We start from the raw sequence: 17,571 nt of genomic DNA on the forward strand, positions 1-17,571 counted from the left end.
CATATGCACACATTTCTTTACATCCCTGTTAGTGAGCATTTTCCTTTGCCCCAATAATCCATCCACCTGACAGGTGTGTTTATATCAAGAAGCTGATTAACTTCACTAGGGTATGTGGGACGGTAGCGCCCCACCTAGTCAACAGCCAGTGAAACTGCAGGGCGCCAAATTCAAATACAGAAATACTAATTAAAAAAATTCAGAAAACAAAACATATTTTACATGGGTTTAAAGATGAACTTCTTGTGAATCCAACCGCGGTGTCAGATTTAAAAAATGCTTTACGGCGAAAGCATACCTTACGATTATTTGAGAACATAGCCCAGCAGACAAATCATTACAAACAGTAACCAGCCAAGTAGAAGAGTTACACAAGTCAGAAATAGAGATAAAATGAATCCCTTACCTTTGATGATCTTCATATGGTTTCACTCAGCAGACATTCATTTACTCAACAAATGTTCCTTTTGTTCGATAAAGTCTCTTTATATCCAAAAAAACTCAGTTTTGTTCGTGTTTTCTTCAGTAATCCACAGGCTCAAACGCAGTCAAAACAGGCAGACAAAAAAAAATCGAAATTCTATCTGTAAAGTTCATAGAAACATTTCAAACGATGTTTATATTCAATCCTCAGGTTGTTTTTAGCCTAAATAATCGATAATATTTCAACCGGACAATAACATCGTAAATATAAAAGGTAAACAAGAAAGGCACAGTCTCGGTCGTGAGCATGAAAAAGCTCTGTGACACTTTAGGGTCCACTCATTCAGACTGCTCTTACTTCCTCATTTTGCAGAATACAAGCCTGAAACAATTTCTAAAGACTGTTGACATCTAGTGGAAGGCATAGGAACTGCAATTTGAGTCCTAAGTCAATGGATACTGTAATGGCATACTTGTAGTGGGGTGGTAGATGTCTAGTCTCCCTTATGGCTCTAATCTGATAGTGGGGTGGTAGATGTCTAGTCTCCCTTATGGCTCTAATCTGATAGTGGTAGTGGGGTGGTAGATGTCTAGTCTTATACTTTTATTATATATTTTATTATACTTATATTTTTTCTTATACTTTTAGAATTAGAATCCCTCCACGGCCTCATAGAGGATCTAGATACTTTTAGAATTAGAATCCCTCCACGGCCTCATAGAGGATCTAGATACTTTTAGAATTAGAATCCCTCCACGGCCTCATAGAGGATCTAGATACTTTTAGAATTAGAATCCCTCCACGGCCTCATAGAGGATCGAGATACTTTTAGAATTAGAATCCCTCCACGGCCTCATAGAGGATCGAGATACTTTTAGAATTAGAATCCCTCCACGGCCTCATAGAGGATCTAGATACTTTTAGAATTAGAATCCCTCCACGGCCTCATAGAGGATCTAGATACTTTTAGAATTAGAATCCCTCCACGGCCTCATAGAGGATCGAGATACTTTTAGAATTAGAATCCCTCCACGGCCTCATAGAGGATCTAGATACTTTTAGAATTAGAATCCCTCCACGGCCTCATAGAGGATCGAGATACTTTTAGAATTAGAATCCCTCCACGGCCTCATAGAGGATCTAGATACTTTTAGAATTAGAATCCCTCCACGGCCTCATAGAGGATCGAGAAACTTTTTCTAACCTTTCTGGATTACAACCAAGTTATGATCAGTGTACTATATTACGTATTTGATCGCTGAAAAATACAACTTTTACATTACCGTATAGTTTACCAATAAAATGGTCTGACGGGGATGTGGACATTATCAGTATTCATATCCCGAAAGAAATGAATGATCTCACTCCAATAAATTGTAATAGACAGTTAGCAAAAAATGTATACGATTTTGCTCCCGTGGAAAGGAAAATACCTGTCTATTTGTGGAAAAATCACTCTGATTTAACTCTTTAGTCATATCCCAGTTTACCCTGATTAACTCTTTAGTCATATCCCAGTTTACCCTGATTAACTCTCTAGTCATATCCCAGTTTACCTATTTGCTTATGGTCTTGCCTACAGCTAGCGAACAGTTATTTACATTATATAAGAAAAAGATTCCATTTTATTTGGAAATGCAAGCAAGACAATATTAAACAGGCCTATTTGTATAACGAATATGAATTCAGAGGGCAGAAATGATTAAATATTAAAGCATTAGACCTCTCACTAAAGGCCTCAGTCACACAAAAGTTATACTTAAATCACACCTGGTTCTCTATCAGATTAGTAAGAAAGGCTCACCCCATGTTCAAGAATGGTCTTTTTTTCCCCTTTATTCAGATTACAACCTCTCCCTTTATTCAGATTACAACCTCTCCCTTTATTCAGATTATAATCTCTCCCTTTATTCAGATTACAACCTCTCCCTTTATTCAGATTACAACCTCTCCCTTTATTCAGATTACAACCTCTCCCTTTATTCAGATTACAACCTCTCCCTTTATTCAGATTACAGCCTCTCCCTTTATTCAGATTACAACCTCTCCCTTTATTCAGATTACAACCTCTCCCTTTATTCAGATTACAACCTCTCCCTTTATTCAGATTACAACCTCTCCCTTTATTCAGATTACAACCTCTCCCTTTACTCAGATTACAACCTCTCCCTTTATTCAGATTACAACCTCTCCCTTTATTCAGATTACAACCTCTACCTTTATTCAGATTACAACCTCTCCCTTTATTCAGATTACAGCCTCTCCCTTTATTCAGATTACAACCTCTCCCTTTATTCAGATTACAGCCTCTACCTTTATTCAGATTACAACCTCTCCCTTTATTCAGATTACAACCTCTCCCTTTATTCAGATTACAACCTCTCCCTTTATTCAGATTACAGCCTCTCCCTTTATTCAGATTACAACCTCTCCCTTTATTCAGATTACAACCTCTCCCTTTACTCAGATTACAGCCTCTCCCTTTATTCAGATTACAACCTCTCCCTTTATTCAGATTACAACCTCTCCCTTTATTCAGATTACAATCTCTCCCTTTATTCAGATTACAACCTCTCCCTTTATTCAGATTACAGCCTCTCCCTTTATTCAGATTACAACCTCTCCCTTTATTCAGATTACAACCTCTCCCTTTATTCAGATTACAACCTCTCCCTTTATTCAGATTACAATCTCTCCCTTTATTCAGATTCCAACCTCTCCCTTTACTCAGATTCCAACCTCTCCCTTTATTCAGATTACAATCTCTCCCTTTATTCAGATTACAATCTCTCCCTTTACTCAGATTACAATCTCTCCCTTTACTCAGATTACAACCTCTACCTTTACTCAGATTACAACCTCTCCCTTTATTCAGATTATAACCTCTCCCTTTATTCACATTACAACCTCTCCCTTTATTCACATTACAACCTCTCCCTTTATTCAAATTACAACCTCTCCCTTTATTCAGATTACAACCTCTCCCTTTATTCAGATTACAACCTCTCCCTTTATTCAGATTACAATCTCTCCCTTTATTCAGATTACAACCTCTCCCTTTATTCAGATTACAACCTCTCCCTTTATTCAGATTACACCTCTCCCTTTATTCAGATTACAACCTCTCCCTTTATTCAGATTACAACCTCTCCCTTTATTCAGATTACACCTCTCCCTTTATTCAGATTACAACCTCTCCCTTTATTCAGATTACAACCTCTCCCTTTATTCAGATTACAATCTCTCCCTTTATTCAGATTACAACCTCTCCCTTTATTCAGATTACAACCTCTCCCTTTATTCAGATTATAATCTCTCCCTTTATTCAGATTACAATCTCTCCCTTTATTCAGATTACAATCTCTCCCTTTATTCAGATTACAATCTCTCCCTTTATTCAGATTACAACCTCTCCCTTTATTCAGATTACAACCTCTCCCTTTATTCAGATTACAACCTCTCCCTTTATTCAGATTACAACCTCTCCCTTTATTCAGATTACAACCTCTCACTTTCAGTTATTTGAAAAGAAAATCATCTCCCAAATATCGTTATTTTTAAAACAATCCTCAGAAAGTTGGTTGCAATTTAAATTAAATCCCCCAGAAAAACAACAGAACAAATAATACAACAAATATTGTGGTTAAACTCAAATATACCAATAGATTAAAAACAAAACTATTTTTACATATTTATTTTTTAAAGGTATTTTTGTAAATAATATAAATAGGACTGGTGGAGTTGTCACGCATGCATCTAACAAAAATAAATGGAAATGTCTGCTCTACCCACAATTACAACCAACTAATTGTCGTCCCCACCCCATTGTCACAGAACGTCCCCACCCCATTGTCACAGAACGTCCCCACCCCACTGTCACAGAACGTCCCCACCCCACTGTCACAGAACGTCCCCACCCCACTGTCACAGAACATCCTCACCCCACTGTCACAGAACATCCTCACCCCACTGTCACAGAACATCCTCACCCCACTGTCACAGAACATCCTCACCCCACTGTCACAGAACATCCTCACCCCACTGTCACAGAAAAGTTCTGAGCTTTTCTACTCTCATAGTTTCTACAGATTGTAAATTAAAGATAACATTTTTTTTGCTAAAAGTATTTTTATATTATTGATTGACTCTGACTTTTCAGCTCACCCAGCAGTGCTATCTGCAGCGTTCGCTCCAGGTAAATGTTGATATTCTTCAGCCATTCCCGGACTTCCCGGACCAATAACAAGCTACATGTGGACAGTACCAAAAGAAATGAGATAATGATTCTGTCTCTTCGCAGCAAAATATTTGACACATTGCCGATTTTGCAGGTTTTCCTACTTACAAAGCATGTAGAGGTCTGTCATAGGTCTGTCAATTACAATTATAACATAACTCAAACGGAAGGAATTTGCATTTTGGCGCAGTCCAGGCAGTGCTGAGGGGGATAGTTAGGCTCAACTGTGAGAGACGGAATCTAAAACAAAAATCCAGAAAATCACATTGTATTCATGCATATGTATGTATTTCCAGTACCAGTCATGTCTGGACACACCTATTCATTCCCGTGTTTTTCTTTATTTTTACAATTTTCTACATTGTAGATTAAAAGTGAAGACATCAAAACTCTGAAATAACACATTTTCTGAATTGTCTGACGTTCACGTCTTGAAGTAATGATGGACTGGCGTTTCTCTTTGCTTATTTGAGCTGTTCTTGCCATAATATGGACTTGGTCTTTTACCAAATATTGCTATCTTCTGTATACCACCCCTACTGTGCCTTATCACATCACAACTGATTGGCTCAAACATATTAAGAAGGAAAGAAATTCCACAAATAACTTTTAACAAGGCACACCTGTTAATTGAAATGCATTCCAGGTGACTACCTCATGAAGCTGGTTGAGAGAATGCCAAGAGTGTGTAACGCTGTCATCAAGGCAAAGGGTGGCTACTTTGAAGAATCTAAAATGTAAAATATATTTTTATATATGTAACACTTTTTTGGTTACTACATGATTCCATATGTGTTATTTCATAGTTTTGATGTCTTCACTATTATTCTACAATGTAGAAAATAGTAAACATAAAGAAAAAACCCTTGAATGATTGGGGGATTGGAAGTGATGCAGACAATTACATTGATGGAAGCTACAACCTATCTGCTATATTAAAGCTGATCTACCCCTAAAAGCAAAAAAACAAACAAAATAAATATGTATTTACACAGGTGAACCAACCTTGTGCTGTGGACAATAAAAGGCTACTCTAAAATGTTAAGTTTTGTCACGTAACATAATGCCACAGATGTCTCAAGTTTTGAGAGTGTGCAATTTGCATGCCAACTGCAGGAATATCCACCAGAGCTGTTGCCAGAGTAATTAATATTAATTTCTTTACAATAAGCCGTCTCCAATGTCGTTTTAGAGAATTTGGCAGTACGTCCAACCGGCCTCACAACCGCAGACCACGTGTAATCACGCCAGCCCAGGACCTCCACATCCGGCTTCTTTACCAGTGGGATCGTCTGAGACCAGCCACCTGGACAGCTGATGAAACTGAGGAATATTTCTGTCTGTAATTAAACACTTTTGTGGGGAACAAACTCATTCTGATTGGCTGGGTTTGTATCCCCACCCATGGCTGCCCAGTCATGTGAAATCCATAGATTTCTTTCAATTGACTGATTTGTTGAAATTGTTGCGTGTTAGGTTAATATTTTTGTTCAGTATGTAGCTGGATATTTGATTCCCATCTTCTTCCATTATCCATTAAAAAAAAAAAAATCATTAGAGAATAACCAGCCGTGTTCAATTTTCTTACATTCTGAATGTATTATGTTGTGGACAGAGTCAACTGTCTGTTCTTCCCTTGCTTTGTTGTGTAGTCGTCTGTTGCTACCAGCAGGTGGCGGTATGTCTCAGTGAATGGCCTTACAGGTGTTTTTTAGGGAGCTTCCACATTGAGTAGATACGCCACAACTACCTGGTACCAAATGAATCTCTGAAAACCCATCAGTGCTTGTCTTTGTTGTTTTACAGTACAGGTTACAGTCATGGATGTGTTTTATATTGAAGAATCATCAATCAATCAAGTTTATTTTATATAGCCTTTCGTACATCAGCTAATATCTCGAAGTGCTGTACAGAAACCCAGCCTAAAACCCCAAACAGCAAGCAATGCAGGTGTAGAAGCACGGTGGCTAGGAAAAACTCCCTAGAAAGGCCAAAATCTAGGAAGAAACCTAGAGAGGAACCAGGCTATGAGGGGTGGCTAGTCCTCTTCTGGCTGTGCCGGGTGGAGATTATAACAGAACTATGCCAAGATGTTCAAAATGTTCATAAGTGACAAGCATGGTCAAATAATAATCATGAATAATTTTCAGTTGGCTTTTCATAGCCGATCAATCATTTGTCTGTGTATTCGGTATATGCAGTGGTTTTATATAATGGATGCTCAACGCTGTACTTTCATACTTTTCACATAAATAATGTTAATGTCAGAGCTGATTATTTGAGGTCAGCTGGTGTGTGTGTGGGGGGGGGGGTAGGAACTTCCCCTGGGAGAGGGGGGAGGGGGGGGGGGGGGCAGTCACATGGCAGACTGGCATGGTGGCACAGTAACTTTTATGTCCGGGGGTAGCGTCTGCCGTGGTACGGTAGCTTCCTGTTGTGTTGCGTGTTGTGGCACCGGGCCAGAATGATAAACACCTGGTACATCCCATAAAAACACTGCTCCGGTTCATTTTGTAAACTGACTCATGGCTCTCTTGACTCAACGGGACTCCATGATCAAATAGAGGTGAAATTAAAAACGGGACGCTGTCTGGGAAGATGGGAGTTGTAGGAGAATATGTTCAATATGAATAAGTCATGTCCAGACACAAGAAGGATTGCGTGATTCACGCATACATGTTCAGTATTTGACCGACTACCATGGATCCACCAAGAGGTGTCATATTACCACATTCTTAAGCCAAGTGAACAAACAGATCACCGACCATCTCGAGTCCCACCGTACCTTCTCCGCTGTGCAATCTGGTTTTCCGAGCTGGTCACGGGTGCACCTCAGCCACGCTCGAGGTCCTAAACGATATCATAACCGCCATCGATAAAAAAACAGTACTGTGCAGCCGTCTTCATCGACCTGGCCAAGGCTTTCAACTCTGTCAATCACCGCATTCTTATCGGCAGACTCAACAGCCTTGGTTTCTCAAATGACTGCCTCGCCTGGTTCACTAACTACTTCTCAGATTGAGTTCACTGTGTCAAATCGGAGGGGAGGGCCTGTCGTCCGGACCTCTGGCAGTCTCTATGGGGGTGCCACAGGGTTCAATTCTCGGGCCGACTCTCTTCTCTGTATACGTCAATGATGTCGCTCTTGCTGCTGGGGATTCTCTGATTCCACAACTAACCTCCAGACGAGCTTCAATGCCATACAACTCTCCTTCCATGGCCTCCAACTGCTCTTAAATGCTAGTAAAACTAAATGCATGCTCTTCAACCGATCACTGCCTGCACCTGCCCGCCCGTCCAGCATCACTACTCTGGACGGTTCCGACTTAGAATATGTGGACAACTACAAATACCTAGGTGTCTGGCAAGACTGTAAACTCTCCTTCCAGACTCACATAAGCATCTCCAATCCAAAATTAAATCTAGAATCGGCTTCCTATTTCGCAACAAAGCCTCCTTCACTCATGCTGCCAAACATACCCTCGTTAAACTGACTATTCTACCGATCCTCGACTTCGGCGATGTCATTTACAAAATAGCTTCCAACACTCTACTCAGCAAACTGGATGCAGTCTATCACAGTGCCATCAGTTTTGTCACCAAAGCCCCATTTACTACCCACCACTGCGACCTGTATGCTCTCGTTGGCTGGCCCTCGCTTCATTTTCGTCGCCAAACCCACTGGCTCCAGGTCATCTATACGTCTTTGCTAAGGCCTGCCTTATCTCAGCTCACTGGTCACCATAGCAGCACCCACTCGTAGCACGCGCTCCAGCAGGTATATCTCACTGGTCATCCCCAAAGCCAATTCTTCCTTTGGCCGCCTTCCCTTCCATTTCTCTGCTGCCAATGACTGGAACGAACTACAAAAAACAGAGGCTGGAGACTCATATCTCCCTCACTAACTTCAAGCATCAGCTGTCAGAGCAGCTCACAGATCACTGCACCTGTACATCTGTAGCCCATCTGTAAACAGCCCATCTATCTACCTACCTCATCCCCATACTGTATTTATTTATCTTGCTCCTTTGCACCCCAGTATCTCTACTTGCACATTCATCTTCTGCATCTATCACTCCAGTGTTTAATTATTTTGCCACAATGACCTATTTATTGCCTTACCTCCCGTATCTTACCTCATTTGCACTCACTGTATATAGACTTTTCTACTGTATTATTGACTGTATGTTTGTTTGTGTAACTCTGTGTTGTATGTGTCAAACTGCTTTGCTTTATCTTGGTCAGGTCGCAATTGTAAATGAGAACTTGTTCTCAACTGGCCTACCTGGTTAAATACCCCTATCTTACCTAGTTAACCTCTCCTCTATCTTACCTAGTTAACCTAGCCTCTCCTCTATCTTACCTAGTTAACCTCTCCTCTATCTTACCTAGTTAACCTAGCCTCTCCTCTATCTTACCTAGTTAACCTCTCCTCTATCTCACCCACCCCACAGAACGTCCTCACCCCACTGTCACAGAACGTCCTCACCCCACAGAACGTCCTCACCCCACTGTCACAGAACGTCCACTGTCACAGAACGTCCTCACCCCACTGTCACAGAACGTCCTCACCCCACTGTCACAGAACGTCCACTGTCACAGAACGTCCTCACCCCACTGTCACAGAACGTCCTCACCCCACTGTCACAGAACGTCCACTGTCACAGAACATCCTCACCCCACTGTCACAGAACGTCCTCACCCCACTGTCACTGAACGTCCTCACCCCACAGAACGTCCTCACCCCACTGTCACAGAACGTCCTCACCCCACAGAACGTCCTCCCCCCACAGAACGTCCTCACCCCACTGTCACAGAACGTCCTCACCCCACTGTCACAGAACGTCCTCACCCCACAGAACGTCCACTGTCACAGAACATCCTCACCCCACAGAACGTCCCCACCTCACTGTCACAGAACGTCCACTGTCACAGAATGTCCTCACCCGGCTGTCACAGAACATCCTCACCCCACTGTCACAGAACGTCATTTTTCTGGTCAGCTGAGATACTGCCAGTCTGGATTTGTTGTAGTCTTACGGTTAAGAGTCAGTCCTCTCTCCTCTCGAACATGTATGTAGGCTCAGGCTGTTATCATGGTCAGTCCTCTCTCCTTTGTCCTCTGGGTCGCTGCGCTCAGGCTGTTTCTTGCTCCATACACAAGGATGTGAAAGGGGGATTCCTAGTCGGTTGTCCCAACTGAACTGTGTCTTCCACATTTAACCCAACCCCTCTGAATCAGAGAGGTGCGAGTGGGCTGCCATAATCAACATCCACGTCTTTGGCGTTCGGGGAACAGTGCTTAGGGGCAGAACGACAGATTTTTACCTTGTCAGCTCGGGGATTCGATCTGGCAACCTGGTTACTGGCCCAACGCTCTAACCACTAGGCTACCCGCCTCTAACCACTAGGCTACCCGCCTCTAACCACTAGGCTACCCGCCTCTAACCACTAGGCTACCCGCCTCTAACCACTAGGCTACCCGCCTCTAACCACTAGGCTACCTGCCTCTAACCACTAGGCTACCTGCCTCTAACCACTAGGCTACCTGCCTCTAACCACTAGGCTACCTGCTCTAACCACTAGGCTACCTGCTCTAACCACTAGGCTACCTGCCTCTAACCACTAGGCTACCCGCCTCTAACCACTAGGCTACCCGCCTCTAACCACTAGGCTACCTGCTCTAACCACTAGGATGTGAAAGGGGGATTCCTAGTCGGTTGTCCCAACTGAACTGTGTCTTCCACATTTAACCCAACCCCTCTGAATCAGAGAGGTGCGAGTGGGCTGCCATAATCAACATCCACGTCTTTGGCGTTCGGGGAACAGTGCTTAGGGGCAGAACGACAGATTTTTACCTTGTCAGCTCGGGGATTCGATCTGGCAACCTGGTTACTGGCCCAACGCTCTAACCACTAGGCTACCCGCCTCTAACCACTAGGCTACCCGCCTCTAACCACTAGGCTACCCGCCTCTAACCACTAGGCTACCCGCCTCTAACCACTAGGCTACCCGCCTCTAACCACTAGGCTACCTGCCTCTAACCACTAGGCTACCTGCCTCTAACCACTAGGCTACCTGCCTCTAACCACTAGGCTACCTGCTCTAACCACTAGGCTACCTGCTCTAACCACTAGGCTACCTGCCTCTAACCACTAGGCTACCCGCCTCTAACCACTAGGCTACCCGCCTCTAACCACTAGGCTACCTGCTCTAACCACTAGGCTACCTGCCTCTAACCACTAGGCTACCTGCCTCTAACCACTAGGCTACCTGCCTCTATCTACTAGGCTACCTGCTCTAACCACTAGGCTACCTGCCTCTATCTACTAGGCTACCTGCCTCTAACCACTAGGCTACCTGCCTCTAACCACTAGGCTACCTGCTCTAACCACTAGGCTACCTGCTCTAACCACTAGGCTACCTGCCTCTAACCACTAGGCTACCTGCTCTAACCACTAGGCTACCTGCTCTAACCACTAGGCTACCTGCTCTAACCACTAGGCTACCTGCCTCTAACCACTAGGCTACCTGCCTCTAACCACTAGGCTACCTGCTCTAACCACTAGGCTACCTGCTCTAACCACTAGGCTACCTGCTCTAACCACTAGGCTACCTGCCTCTATCTACTAGGCTACCTGCCTCTATCTACTAGGCTACCTGCCTCTATCTACTAGGCTACCTGCCTCTAACCACTAGGCTACCTGCCTCTAACCACTAGGCTACCTGCTCTAACCACTAGGCTACCTGCCTCTATCTACTAGGCTACCTGCTCTAACCACTAGGCTACCTGCCTCTATCTACTAGGCTACCTGCCTCTAACCACTAGGCTACCTGCCTCTAACCACTAGGCTACCTGCTCTAACCACTAGGCTACCTGCTCTAACCACTAGGCTACCTGCTCTAACCACTAGGCTACCTGCCTCTATCTACTAGGCTACCTGCCTCTAACCACTAGGCTACCTGCTCTAACCACTAGGCTACCTGCCTCTATCTACTAGGCTACCTGCTCTAACCACTAGGCTACCTGCTCTAACCACTAGGCTACCTGCCTCTATCTACTAGGCTACCTGCTCTAACCACTAGGCTACCTGCCTCTATCTACTAGGCTACCTGCCTCTAACCACTAGGCTACCTGCCTCTAACCACTAGGCTACCTGCTCTAACCACTAGGCTACCTGCCGATACATCAGTGGTCACCTGAATACATCAGTGGTCGCTGATGTTTTTCACACCTGAAAGGGTAGGGTCTGACAGAATGCATTCTGGAACACCACTGGAGCTGAAGTGATACCAAAGTTCAAACGTTTATACCTTCTCAGTCCTAGATGAGTTGTGACTGTGTTGATGTACAGTGACTTCAGAAAGTGTTCATACCCCTTGACTTATTCCCCCCCCCCCAAAAAAAAAATTGGCTTTCAGCCTGAATTCAAAATGGATTAGATGACATGTTTTTCTCACCTGTCTACACACAATACAAGTTGAAAAATGTTTCTAAATGAAATACAGAAATATTTCATTTACATTAGTATTTACACCCCCCGGGTGTAGGAGCACCTTTGGCAGCGATTACAGCTGTGAGTCTTTCTGGGTAAGTCTCTAAGAGCGTTCCACACCTGGATTGTGTAACATTTGTCAATTATTCTTTTCAAAGTTCTTCAAGTTCTGATCATTTGTTAGACTACAGTTTTAAAGGTCTTGTCATAGATCTTCAAGCAGATTTAAGTCAAAACTGTAACTAGGTCACTCATGAACGTTCACTGTCTTCTTGGTAAGCAACTTCAGTGTAGATTTGGCCTTGTGTTTTCATTCAAAGACTCAATCATGGACACTCTTACTGACAGTTGTGGCTGCTTGTGTGATGTATTGTTGTCTGCACCTTCTTGCCCTTTGTGCTGTTGTCTGTGCCCAACAATGTTTGTACCGTGTTTTGTGTTGCTACCATGTTGTGCTGCTGCCATGTTGTTGTCATGTTGTGTTGCTACCATGTTGTGTTGCTACCATGTTGTGTTGCTACCATGTTGTGCTGCTACCATGTTGTTGTTATGTTGTGTTGCTACCATGTTGTGCTGCTGCCATGTTGTTGTTATGTTGTGTTGCTACCATGTTGTGTTGTCATGTTGTGTTATCATGTTGTGTTGCTACCATGTTGTGTTGCTACCATGCTGTGTTGTCATGTTGTGTTGCTACCATGTTGTGTTGCTACCATGTTGTGTTGCTACCATGTTGTGTTGTCATGCTGTGTTGCTACCATGTTGTGTTGTCATGTTGTGTTGCTACCATGTTGTGTTGTCATGTTGTGTTGCTACCATGTTGTGTTGTCATGTTGTGTTTCTACCATGTTGTGTTGTTGTGTTTCTACCATGCTGTGTTGCTACCATGTTGTGTTGCTACCATGTTGTTATGTTGTGTTGCTACCATGTTGTTATGTTGTGTTGCTACCATGTTGTGTTGTCATGTTGTGTTGCTACCATGTTGTGTTGTCATGTTGTGTTGCTACCATGCTGTGTTGTCATGTTGTGTTGCTACCATGTTGTTATGTTGTGTTGCTACCATGCTGTTATGTTGTGTTGCTACCATGCTGTTATGTTGTGTTGCTACCATGTTGTGTTGCTACCATGCTGTGTTGTCATGTTGTGTTGCTACCATGTTGTGTTGCTACCATGTTGTTATGTTGTGTTGCTACCATGTTGTGTTGCTACCATGCTGTGTTGTCATGTTGTGTTGCTACCATGCTGTGTTGTCATGTGTTGCTACCATGCTGTGTTGTCATGTGTTGCTACCATGTTGTGTTGCTACCATGTTGTGTTATGTTGTGTTGCTACCATGTTGTTATGTTGTGTTGCTACCATGTTGTTATGTTGTGTTGCTACCATGCTGTGTTGTCATGTGTTGCTACCATGCTGTGTTGTCATGTGTTGCTACCATGTTGTGTTATGTTGTGTTGCTACCATGTTGTTATGTTGTGTTGCTACCATGTTGTGTTGTCATGTTGTGTTGCTACCATGTTGTGTTGTCATGTTGTGTTGCTACCATGCTGTGTTGTCATGTTGTGTTGCTACCATGCTGTGTTGTTGTGTTGCTACCATGTTGTCATGTTGTGTTGCTACCATGCTGTGTTGTCATGTTGTGTTGCTACCATGTTGTTATGTTGTGTTGCTACCATGTTGTGTTGTCATGTTGTGTTGCTACCATGCTGTGTTGTCATGTTGTGTTGCTACCATGCTGTGTTGTCATGTTGTGTTGCTATCATGTTGTGTTGCTACCATGTTGTTATGTTGTGTTGCTACCATGTTGTGTTGTCATGTGGTGTTGCTACCATGCTGTGTTGTCATGTTGTGTTGCTACCATGTTGTGTTGTCATGTTGTGTTGCTACCATGTTGTGTTGCTACCATGTTGTTATGTTGTGTTGCTACCATGTTGTATTGTCATGCGTTGCTGAAATGATATGTTGTTGTCTTAGGTCTCTATGTAGTGTTGTCTCTCTTGTCGTGATGTGTGTTTTGTTCCAAATTTTTATTTTATTTTTAATCCCAGGCCCCGTCCCCGCAGGAGGCCTTTTGGTAGGCCGTCATTGTAAATACAAATTTGTTCTTAACTGACTTGCCTGGTTAAATAAAGGTTAAATACAATCCATAAATACAATTGTTTTGCTGAAAGGTGAGTTCATCTCTGTGTCTGGTGGAAAGCAGACTGAACCAGGTTTTCCTCCTAGAACTTTCCCTGTGCTTAGCTACATTGCATTTATTTTTTTATCCTGAAAAACTCCCCAGTCCTTAACAATTACAAGCATACCCAAAACATGATGCAGACACCACTATGCATGAAAATATGGAGAGTGGTACTCAGGAATGGGTTGTGTTGGATTTTGTCCCAAATATAACACTTTATATTCAGAACCATAAGGTAATAGCTTTGCCACCATTTTTTGCAGTATAACTTTAGTTCCTTGTTGCAAACAGGATGTACGTTTTGGTATATTTGTATTCTGTACAGGCTTAATTCTTTTCAATGTCAATTAGGTTCATATTGGGGAGTAAGTACAGTGTTGATCCATCCTCAGTTTTCTCCTATCACAGGCATTAAACTCTGTAACTATTTTAAAGTCACCATTGGCCTCATGGTGAAATCCCTGAATGGTTTCCTTCCTCTCCAGCAACTGAGTTAGGAAGGACGCCTGTATCTTTGTGGTGACTGGGTGTATTGATACACCATCCAAAGTGTAATTAATAACTTCACCATGCTCAAAGAGATATTCAATGTTTGCGTTCTATATGTTTACCCATCTACCAATAGGTGCCCTTCTTTGCAAGGAGTTGGACCAACCTCCCTGGTCTTTATGGTTGAACCTGTGTTTGAAATTCACTGCTCAACTGAGGGACCTTACAGATAATTGTATTTGTGGGGTACAGAGATGAGGTTGTCATTCATAAATCAAGTTAAACACTATTATCACACAGAGTGAGTCCATGCGACTTATTATGTGACTTGTTAAGCACATTTTTACTCCTGTACTTATTTAGGCTTGGACGATCATGCGACTTCCCCTCGACCATCATGAAACGTCCCCTTGTGGTCATTGAATGTCCCAACTTTGAGAGAAAAAAACCCCCTACTTTGTATCAGAGTTGTCTCTTTTAAAATTTAAGACGGGCTATTAATATTCGTGACGTAGATGAATTTAAAATACCTTCGCCATTGAATTCAGGCGGTTGACGACAACACTTTATAACAGAGTTGTGCCTGTTCACAATCGTATCTGCTCCCTATTGGCTAGAATGGTCCCACCTGATATCGTTTCCGCCCACTTGCCTTCCCGTCTTTGAGGACATGGTTTTCCATTGTTAGAGCGATCACTCGACCATCTTGTCAATATAATAGATCATCTTTGAGCATGCTCTGACATTCATAGGGGTGGTGCTGGTGGGGACACGTCAAGTGGTGTGGGCGCTTGGCTATGCAGACGGGGGGGGGGGGGGGTTCATGCCATTAAAGATAGAGTGATTTTAAGTTATTACGTGATTGGTTTAAGTTATTACACTACTGATTATCTTTTTATTAACCACTTTATAATGTGATAATCAACGCATAATGTAACAATAATTATTTTATTATTACATTATGTGCAAAAACGTTATTACATCACGCATCAGCATATGTACTACATTATCAGCATTTGTACGTTATAAATGCAAACATTATTACATTATTAGTAGCTAATACATTATTGGTAATGTACTACATTATCAGCATTTAGTACGTTATAAATGCAAACATTACATTATTGGTAATGTACTACATAATCAGCATTTCGTATGTTATATATGCAAACATTATTACATTATTGGTAATGTACTACATTATCAGTATTTAGTACGTTATAAATGCAAACATTATTAGTAGCTATTACATTATTGGTAATGTACTACATAATCAGCATTTCGTACGTTATAAATGCAAACATTATTACATTATTGGTAATGTACTACATTATCAGTATTTAGTACGTTATAAATGCAAACATTATTACATTATTGGTAATGTACTACATAATCAGCATTTCGTATGTTATATATGCAAACATTACATTATTGGTAATGTACTACATTATCAGCATTTCGTATGTTATAAATGGAAACATTATTACATTATTGGTAATGTACTACATTATCAGTATTTAGTACGTTATAAATGGAAACATTATTACATTATTAGTAGCTATTACATTATTGGTAATGTACTACATTATCAGTATTTAGTACGTTATAAATGCAAACATTATTACATTATTGGTAATGTACTACATAATCAGTATTTAGTACGTTATAAATGCAAACATTATTAGTAGCTATTATATTATTGGTAATGTAGTACATTATCAGTATTTAGTACGTTATAAATGCAAACATTATTACATTATTGGTAATGTACTACATAATCAGTATTTAGTACGTTATAAATGCAAACATTATTAGTAGCTATTATATTATTGGTAATGTAGTACATTATCAGTATTTAGTAAGTTATAAATGGAAACATTATTACATTATTAGTAGCTATTACATTATTGGTAATGTACTACATTATCAGCATTTAGTACGTTATAAATGCAAACATTATTAGTAGCTATTATATTATTGGTAATGTAGTACATTATCAGTATTTAGTAAGTTATAAATGGAAACATTATTACATTATTAGTAGCTATTACATTATTGGTAATGTAGTACATGTAGTACTACCAACTGAGGCCCTGTGTGGCTCAGTTGGTAGAGCATGGCGCTTGCAACGCCAGGGTTGTGGGTTCGATTCCCACGGGGGGCCAGTACAAAAAAAAGGTATGAATGTATGTATTTGTAAGTCGCTCTGGATAAGAGCGTCTGCTAAATGACTTAAATGTAAATGTACATTATCAGTATTTAGTTATAAATGCAAACATTATTACATTATTGGTAATGTACTACATTATTGGTAATGTGCTACATTATCAGTTGCTACTGGGACTATGCTACAATGGTGGGAACGCATCACAATACAGTGAACATATGAATCATCATCATTACAGAGTCTACCAAGATGAGTGGTCAACTTCTTGTCTGCGTCCCAAATGAGACCCTATTCTCTATATATAGTACACTACATTTGACCAGAGCTGTGCTCACATACACACACACACACACACACACACACACACACACACACACACACACACACACACAATGACTCCTCTCTGTTTGTGAAACAGACTGACACTTACTATCAGAGTTACCTTCAAGTAGTGCACTATAAAGGGAAATACGATGACGCTTGGGACTCAGGCGTACAAAAAACACGGAAGCCTTTCAGATACCCTCTCTAAACGTAAACACACACACACACACACACACACACACACACACACACACACAC

The 17,571-nt window shown here is 41.6% G+C and overlaps 1 non-coding gene across 1 annotated transcript; it reads left to right on the forward strand.

The window, feature by feature from the left end:
* The first annotated feature begins 16,911 nt into the window (after positions 1-16,911).
* On the forward strand, positions 16,912-16,987 carry trnaa-ugc (transfer RNA alanine (anticodon UGC)). Its single transcript has one exon. It is a non-coding gene; the product is annotated as a tRNA-Ala (tRNA).
* The last annotated feature ends 584 nt before the right edge of the window (positions 16,988-17,571 follow it).

The sequence above is a fragment of the Salvelinus fontinalis genome, chromosome 18 (assembly GCF_029448725.1).
Source record: "Salvelinus fontinalis isolate EN_2023a chromosome 18, ASM2944872v1, whole genome shotgun sequence".
Classification (NCBI taxonomy): domain Eukaryota; kingdom Metazoa; phylum Chordata; class Actinopteri; order Salmoniformes; family Salmonidae; genus Salvelinus; species Salvelinus fontinalis.